Source organism: Salvelinus sp. IW2-2015, unplaced genomic scaffold (assembly GCF_002910315.2).
Source record: "Salvelinus sp. IW2-2015 unplaced genomic scaffold, ASM291031v2 Un_scaffold959, whole genome shotgun sequence".
In the NCBI taxonomy this organism is placed as follows: domain Eukaryota; kingdom Metazoa; phylum Chordata; class Actinopteri; order Salmoniformes; family Salmonidae; genus Salvelinus; species Salvelinus sp. IW2-2015.
In genome coordinates, this window is record NW_019942663.1 from 95511 (window position 1) to 105308 (window position 9798).

Sequence of the window (9798 nt, forward strand, 5' to 3'; positions counted from 1 at the left end):
GTGCCCAGTGGGCTGTTGTCACTTTATGTTAACTGAATGGCAATATTCCTCCCAAGTGTCATGTGATCATTAATATCAGCATGATCTTGATTGTAACATTTAGTGTGGTTATTGTAAGAGATTTGGTTTGGCATTGCCTTAACACTTCAAATCTGAAGAGGGAAAAGTGATTTTATACAACACAGGATCCTTTGGATCTGGATGAAATGTTCTGATAAACTGGCCCCTGGATCCCAAAACGATCCCACAAATGAGATGTAATGTTGGTGACAGCTACAGGATCCACTTTGATAATGGAGTGTAGATTTCCGGTTCAAGACAGTGGTTTATGTGATACCAATCTCCGATCCTTGTGGGCCGGTATCATGCATTAGATGGAAATCTTAATACCACAAATTGTTTCACATTTAAGATGCATCCCAATAGCCTTGAATGACTTCCTATCTATTTAGAGACCACAGACAATGTAACATAGGTCATTTTGGGGTTATGACAAGGTATGAGAAAGGGTAGGCTATTTCATCAAGAGTACTTTCCCTTTAAAGCAGATCTTGGGTCAGTTCTGCATTTTTCCCACTAATGGTTAAGGTTAGGATTGGGGGGGAAGCTGATCCTAGATCTGTAACCAGGGGAAATTTAGTCCCAGAACATTCCATTACTTAATGCTGGATGGTAATCTCACAGATTGTGCCTTGAAGTGATGTGATGAGTTTAGCTGTGCCCTGCCCTCTAGTGGCGAGTAGAGGAACCAAAACAAAAAATCCCAACTGTGCAGCTCCTACTAGAGAACCACTGGGAATGCAGGCTTTTGCTCCGGCCCTGCTCTAACACCAGACCCGGCTAATCCAGTTCTGAACCTGTATAAGACAGAAACAAATATATATATATTATTATTATATATATTATTAGACATTTTTTAAAACCCAATCATTACTATATGACCCCCATTGAAACCGACCTTTATGATATCAGTGCGTAACCGGCAAATTGGGAGGGGTGGGAGGAGGGATGTTGTTTAACCATGTTCGCAATTAACATTAGAGCAGTGTGAGCAGCTGATCAGTAGAATAGGTGTGTTAGTGCAGGGTTGGAGCAAAGGCCTGTACACAATAACTCTCCAAGAGGGATGGCCATCCCAGACTGGATTGTTTTTATTACCTTTGTAGACTCAGATGCACTGTAGCAAAGTCTCCTCCATTTTTACGCTGACTTGAATATGCACGGTTGCTGAGCAACTAACCCTTCCATGACCTCTTGGTATAGTGCCAGTTCCCCCTAACCACAGATCTAGGGATCAGATTACCTTATCCCCAATCCTAATTTTTAACCAGTGGGAGGAGCAAACAGATCTAACCATGTATCAGTTGGTTAGACACATTGATGAGAGTGAGAGGACAGTAGTTAGACATAGGACTTGTGGATACTTTGTTAAAACACTCCAAACTAATGTACTAACATTTCCTGTTGCTGATTTTTCTTTTGTTGTGTTTCATAGAAACTCTGGTGTGGTGTGGGAAGATATAGAAACCCTATTTATTATTAATGTATGACTTTGAGATACGCAGAAGGTTGAAATAAATGTTGTAGATTATATTTTGAACTGTCTCTTGGATCTGTTTGGCTTAAGGACCTAATGGCTTAAGAAACATACTCGATGCACGTGATGAGTAGTGTGGTGTGTGTGTGGTGTGTGTGTGTTGTGTGTGTGTGTGTGTGTGTCTTGTGGTTGTGTGTGTGTGTGTGTGTGTGTGTGTGTGTGTGTGTGGTGTTGTGTGTGTGTGTTGTGTGTTGTGTGTGTGTGCGCGTGGTGTGTGTGTGTGTGCGCGCGCCATTAATGACTTTGGATCAGAGAGGCGATGGAGACGTTCATGTAAAAAAAAAAGGTCTGGTTACATTTGGGTTGTGTATGTATGTGTGTGTTGATATTTCACTGAAAGGAAAGACAGGATGTATGTTTGGGTAAAATAGGTTGGGTGTGTGTTTTAGGGTGTGTTGTGTGTGTGTGTGTGTGTGTGGTGTGTGTGTGTGTGTGTGTGTGTGTGTGTGTGTGTGTTGTGTGTGTGTGGGTGTGTGTGTGTGTGTGAGAGAGAGAGTGTTTTGTGTGCACAGATAGTAGGGGGAAGTTGAGTGTGTGTGTGTGTTGTTAGAGAAGGAGTGGCAGCCAGGATGCCTGTGGAAGAGGGGGAGGGGGGGTGAGAGGCAGAGGCAAAGAGGGAGGAGGAGAGAGAGTGCAAGCGAGCAGAGAGAAAATTGTGTGTGTGTGTGTGTGTGTGTGCGAGAGAGAATGTGTGTATGTGTGTGTTGTGAGGGAGTGTGTGGTGTGTGTGTGAGGAAGGGAGGAGTGAGTGAGAGCAAGCAGGAGAGAAAATGTGTGCGCGCATGCATGTGTCTGCGTGTGTTTGGAGGGGAGAGGCAAGCAGGAGAGAGAATGTGTGCATGTGTGTGTGGCCTCTTGTGTGTGTGTGTTGTGTGGTGTGTGCCTCTGCGTGTGTGTGTGTGTGTGCCTTTGTGTGTGTGTGCATGTGTGCCTTTGTGTATGTGTATGTGTATGTGTGTGTTGCGTGCCTGTGTATGTGCATGCCTGTGTGTGTGTGCCTATGTGTGTGTGCGCCTGTGTGTGACTGTGTGTGTGTGTTGTGTGTTGTGTGAGAGAGAGAGAGAGAGAGAAAGAGCTCAAGCAGGAGAGGGAGGTGTGTGTTGTGTGTGTGTGTGTGTGTGTGTGTGTGTGTGGTGGTGTGTGTGTGTGTGTGTTGTGTGTGTGTGTGTGTGTGGTGTGTGTGTGTGTGTGTGTGTGTGTGTGTGTTGTGTGGTGTTGTGTTGTGTGCGAGAGTGTGTGTGTGCGCGAGAGTGTGTGTGTGCGAGAGTATGTGTGTGCGAGAGTTGTGTGTGCGCGAGTGAGTGAGTGAGTGAGTGAGTGAATGAGTGAGTGAGTGAGAGAGGAGAGAGAAAGGACATGTGTGTGTGAGAAGAAAGGGGGGATGGGTGTTATGAGAGAGCTGTGTGTGTGAAAGGCGAGAGAGGGAAATGTGTGTGTGTGTCTGTCTGGCTGTGTGTGTTGTGTGTGTGTGTGTGTGTGTGTTGTGTGTGTTGTGTGTGTGTGTGTGTGTGTGTGTGTGTGTGTGTGTGTGTGTGTGTGTTGTGTGTGTTGTGTGTTGTGTTGTGTGTGTGTGGTCTGTGCGCTTGCGTAGGAGGGAGAATGAGTGTGTCTGTGTGTGTGTCTGACAGAGATAGAGGGGGAGGGGTGTGTGTGTGTGAGAGAGGAGCTCTGCAAATGGCGTGTGTGTGTGTTTGTGTGTGTGTGTGTGTGGAGGGGTGTATCCGTGTGTATCTGTGTGTGTATGTGTGTATCCGTGTGTGTGTTACAGAGCAACAATATATGTCTGTACTGTATGTCAGGGAAAATATGTTACTGTGTGTAGTGTGTGTTTGTGTGTGTTACGGCGCAACAAAATGTGCTGGTGCCATTTGTAGGAAAATTATGTTAGCCTACTCTTCTATTATAAAGGTTTTTGTGTGTGAGTATTGTTTGACGTGTGTGTATGTGCACGTGAATGAGAGCACACAGTGAATATTTTCAACTTTCAGTTGGCTACACACACTAATGCTCACAAATGAAATATATTAGATCTCAATCCAACCTGACAAATATAAAGTGGTCGGTTTGACTTTCAACTTTTTAGAGACCTGAATTCACGCATTCACTTACGTGCGCCTATGTCCATCTTCGATGGTAATTGTACCCAGTGGCAACCCGTCATTCAGGGCAGGTGGGGTTTTTAAGCAAATAAAAAAACAAGTTGTATTTATTGGAGGAGGTTGCCTTTTTTGCATGCTATTTTGGCATTAATACGTGTCACATATCAGTTTTCAAACTGATGTAAAAAAAAATATATATCATTGAGTTATTATAGCCGCATACAAACATGGTCTCTTTTTTGTTTTCTTGAGTAAGGCAGCTCCAAAATGCAGGTGTTTCAGCCTAGCTCAGTGCTTTCTGTGGTAGTGGGGCAAGCCAGCAGAAAATACAGAGCGCCTGGCCGTGATTGGCTCAGTGTTCTGTTACTCATGGGGACACTACGTCAGCGCCAAGTCTAAGGGTAGACCTTGAAAATTCAAGCCCTTTGTGTGCTGCCATAGAAATCACTTCTACGCTCGCTTCGAAGCAAGCAACACTGAGGCATGCATGAGAGCATCAGCTGTTCCAGACGACTGTGTGATCACGCTCTCTGTAGCCGACGGATTACCAGGACGTGTGCTCCGGGCATGTGCTGGCCAGCTGGCAGGTGTCTTCACTGACATTTTCAACATGTCCCTGATTAAGTCTGTAATACCAACATGTTTCAAGCAAACCACCATAGTCCCTGTGCCCAAGAACACAAAGGCAACTTTCCTAAATGACTATAGACCCTTAGCACTCACGTCCGTAGCCATGAAGTGCTTTGAAAAGGTTGGTGGCTCACATCAACACCATTATCCCAGAAAGCCTAGACCCACTCCAATTTGCATTCCGCCCAAACAGATCCACAGATGATGCAATCTCTATTGCACTCCACACTGCCCTTTCCCACCTGGACAAAATGAATACTTAGGTGAGAATGCTATTCATTGACTACAGCTCAGCGTTCAACACCATAGTACCCTCAAAGCTCATCACTAAGCTAAGGATCCTGGGACTAAACACCTCCCTCTGCAACTGGATCCTGGACTTCCTGGCAGTCCCCTCCTGTACTCCCTGTTCACCCACGACTGCATGGGCAGGCACGACTCCAACACCATCATTAAGTTTGGTTTGGAGACGACACAACAGTGGTAGGCAACGACGAGACAGCCTATAGGGAGGAGGTTAGAGACCTGGCCAGGTGGTGCCAGAATAACAACCTATCCCTCAACGTAACCAAGACTAAGGAGATGATTGTGGACTACAAGAAAAGGAGGACCGAGCACACCCCCATTCTCATCGACGGGGCTGTAGTGGAAGCAAAGCCGAGAGCTGCCCAGTGACACAAGCCAACCAGATGAGCTAAATAACTTTAATGCTTGCTTCGAGGCAAGTAACACTGAAAAATGCATGAGAGCATCAGCTGTTCCTCTCTCCGCAGCCGATGTGAGTAATCTTTAAACAGGTCAACATTCACAAGGCTGCAGGGCCAGACAGATTACCAGGACGTGTACTCCGAGCATGCGCTGACCAACTGGCAAGTGTCTTCACTGACATTTTCAACGTCTCCCTGTCTGAGTCTATAAATACTAACATGTTTCAAGCAGACCACCATAGTCCCTGTGCCCAAGAACATAAAGGTAACCTGCCTAAATGACTACCGACCCGTAGCACTCACGTCTGTAGCCATGAAGTGCTTTGAAAGGCTGGTCATGGCTCACATCAACAGAATTATCCCAGAAACCCTAGACCCACTCCAATTTGCATACCGCCCCAACAGATCCACAGATGATTTAATCTCTATTGCACTCCACACTACCCTTTCACACCTGGACAAAATGAATACTTAGGTGAGAATGCTATTCATTGACTACAGCTCAGCGTTCAACACCATAGTACCCTCAAAGCTCATCACTAAGCTTAGGACCCTGGGACTAAACACCTCCCTCTGCAACTGGATCCTGGACTTCCTGACGGGCTGCCACCAGGTGGTAAGGGTAGGTAACAACACATCCGCCTCGCTGATCCTCAACATGTGGGCCCCTCTGGGGTGCATGCTTAGTCCCTTCCTGTACTCCCTGTTCACTCATGATTGCATGGCCAGGCACGACTCCAACACCATCATTAAGTATGCTAATGACACAGCAGTGGTAGGCCTGATCACCAACAATGACGAGACAGCATATAGGGAGGAGGTCAGAGACCTGGTGCAAGGACAACAACCTCTCCCTCAACGTGATCAAGACGAAGGAGATGATTGTGGACTAAGCACAGCCCCATTCTCATCGACACGGCTGTAGTGGAGGAGGTTGAGAGCTTCAAGCTCCTTTTTGCCTATATCACCAACAAACTCACATGGTCCAAGCACACCAAGACAGTCATAAAGAGGGCATGCAAGATTTGGCATGGGTCCTCAGATCCTCAAAAGATTCTACGGCTGCACCATCGAGAGCATCCTGACTGGTTGCATTACTGCCTGGTATGGCAACTGCTCGGCCTCAGACCGCAAGGCACTACAGAGGATAGTGCGTACGGCCCAGTACATCACTGGGGTCAAGCTTCCTGCCATCCAGGACCTCTACTCCAGGCGGTGTCAGAGGAAGGCCCTACAAATTGTCCAAGACTCCAGCCACTCAGTCATAGACTGTTCTCTCTGCTACTGCATGGCAAGCAGTGCCGCAGCGCCAAGTCTAGGTCCAAGAGGCATCTAAACTACTTCTACCCCAAGCCATAAGACCCCTGAACATCTATTCATATGGCTACCCAGACAATTTGCATTGCCCCCCTCCTCTTTTTACGCTGCTTCTACTCTCTGTTATTAGCCAGTTTGCGCTGTTCTGTGAAGGGAGTAGTACACAGCATTGTACAAGATCTTCAGTTTCTTGGCAATTTCTCGCATGGAATGTCCTTCATTTCTCAGAACAAGAATACACTGACGAGTTTCAGAAGAAAGTTATTTAAAGGACAGAATGAATGGGGCCATGTATCGTGAGATTTTGAGTGAAAACCTCCTTCCATCAGCAAGAGCATTGAAGATCAAACGTGGCTGGGTCTTTCAGCATGACAATGATCCCAAACACACCGCCCGTGCAACGAAGGAGTGGCTTCGTAAGAAGCATTTCAAGGTCCTGGAGTGGCCTAGCCAGTCTCCAGATCTCAACCCCATAGAAAATCTTTGGAGGGAGTTGAAAGTCRGTGTTGCCCAGCAACAGCCCCAAAACATCACTGCTCTAGAGGAGATCTGCATGGAGGAATGGGCCAAAATACCAGCAACAGTGTGTGAAAACCTTGTGAAGACTTACAGAAAACGTTTGACCTCTGTCATTGCCAACAAAGGGTATATAACAAAGTATTGAGATAAACTTTTGTTATTGACCAAATACTTATTTTCCACCATAATTTGCAAATAAATTCATAAAAAATCCTACAATGTGATTTTCTGGAGAAAAAAATTCTCATTTTGTCTGTCATAGTTGAAGTGTACCTATGATGAAAATTACAGGCCTCTCTCATCTTTTTAAGTGGGAGAACTTGCACAATTGGTGGCTGACTAAATACTTTTTTGCCCCACTGTATGTATTCTCGCGAATGAAAGAAGATGAATGCGTTTGACATCTTGAAATGTAGAGTTGATTATAGAACCCATGGTTAGTAGATCACCAAAGTGGCCTGAAGAAATTTGTCTTGGCACCTAAAACCCTCACAAACATTTACAGATGCACAATTGAGAGCATCCTGTCGGGCTGTATCACCGCCTGGTATGGCAACTGCACCGCCCGCAACAGCAGGGCTCACCAAAGGGTGGTGCGGTCTGCCCAACTCATCACCGGGGTTAAACTACCTGCCTCCAGGACACCTACAGCACCCAATGTCACAGGATGGCCAAAAAGATGATCAAGGACAACAACCACCCAAGCCATTGCCTGTTCCCCCTACTATCATCCAGGAGGCGAGATCAGTACAGGTGCATCAAAGCTGGGACCGAGAGACTGAAAAACAGCTTCTATCTCAAGGCCATCACTGTTAATAAATAGCCATCACTAGCACAATTGATGCTACTGCCCTGTATACGTAGACTTGAAATCATTGGCCACTTTAATAAATGGAACACAAGTCACTTTAATAATGTTTACATATATTGCATTAATCATCCGGGATTCTTCCGATGGCATTGAGGAGTACATCACATCAGTTACTGGCTTCATCAATAAGTGCTTTGATGACGTCGTCTCCACAGTGACTGTACGTACATACCCCAACCAGAAGCCATGGATTGCAGGCAACATCCGCACTGAGCTAAAGGGTAGAGCTGTCGCTTTCAAGGAGCGGGTCTCTATCCCGGAAGCTTATAAGAAATCCCGCTATGCTCTTTGACGAACCGTCAATACAGGAATAAGATTGAATCGTACTACACCGGCTCCAACGCTCGTCGGATGTGGCAGGAATTGTAAACTATTGAGAGCTTCAAGTTCCTTGGTGTCCACATCAACAACAAACTAGAATGGTCCAAACTCACCAAGACAGTCGTGAAGAGGGCACGACAAAGCCTATTCCCCTCAGGAAACTAAAAAGATTTGACATGGGTCCTGAGATCCTCAAAATGTTCTACAGCTGCAACATTGAGAGCATCCTGACTGGTTGCATCACTGCCTGGTACGGCAATTGCTTGGCCTCTGACCGCAAGGCACTACAGAGGGTAGTGCGTACGGCCCAGTACATCACTGGGGATAAGCTGCCTGCTATCCAGGACCTCTACACCAGGCGGTGTCAGAGGAAGGCCCTAAAAATTGTCAAAGACCCCAGCCAACCCAGTCATAGACTGTTCTCTCTACTACCGCATGACAAACGGTACCGGAGTGCCAAGTCTAGGACAAAAAGACTTCTCAACAGTTTTTACCCCCAAGCCATAAGACTCCTGAACAGGTAATCAAATGGCTACCCGGACTATTTGCATTGTGTGCCCCCCCCACCCCTCTTTTTACGCTGCTGCTACTCTCTGTTTATCATATATGCATAGTCACTTTAACTATACATTCATATACAGTGGGGAGAACAAGTATTTGATACACTGCCGATTTTGCAGATTTTCCTACTTAAAAAGCATGTAGAGGTCTGTAATTTTTATCATAGGTACACTTCAATGTGAGAGACGGAATCTAAAACAAAAATCCCGAAAATCACATTGTATGATTTTTAAGTAATTAATTAGCATTTTATTGCATGACATAAGTATTTGATACATCAGAAAAGCAGAACTTAATATTTTGTACAGAATCCTTTGTTTGCAATTACAGAGATCATACGTTTCCTGTAGTTCTTGACCAGGTTTGCACACACTGCAGCAGGGATTTTGGCCCACTCCTCCATACAGACCTTCTCCAGATCCTTCAGGTTTCGGGGCTGTCGCTGGGCAATACGGACTTTCAGCTCCCTCCAAAGATTTTCTATTGGGTTCAGGTCTGGAGACTGGCTAGGCCACTCCAGGACCTTGAGATACTTCTTACGGAGCCACTCCTTAGTTGCCCTGGTGCTGTGTTTCGGGTCGTTGTCATGCTGGAAGACCCAGCCACGACCCATCATCAATGCTCTTACTGAGGGAAGGAGGTTGTTGGCTAAGATCTCGCAATACATGGCCCCATCCATCCTCCCCTCAATACTGCAGTCGTCCTGTCCCTTTGCAGAAAAGCATCCCCAAAGAATTGTTTCCACCTCCATGCTTCACGGTGGGATGGTGTCTTGTGGGTTGTACTCATCCTTCTTCTTCCTCCAAACACGGCGAGTGGAGTTTAGACCAAAAAGCTCTATTTTTGAATCACAGACCACATGACCTTCTCCCATTCCTCCTCTGATCATCCAGATGTCATTGGCAAACTTCAGACGGGCCTGGACATGCGCCTGCTTGAGCAGGGGACCTTGTGTGCGCGCTGCGGATTTAATCCATTGACGGACGTAGCTGTGTTACTAAGGTTTTCTTTGAGACTGTGGCCCAGCTCTCTTCAGGTCATTGACCAGGTCCTGCCGTTAGTTCTGGGTGATCCCTCACCTTCCTCTATGATCATTGATGCCCCACGAGGTGAGATCTTTCATGGCCCCAGATCCGGGGTGATTGCTCTATGAATCACTTGAGACTTCTTTCTGTT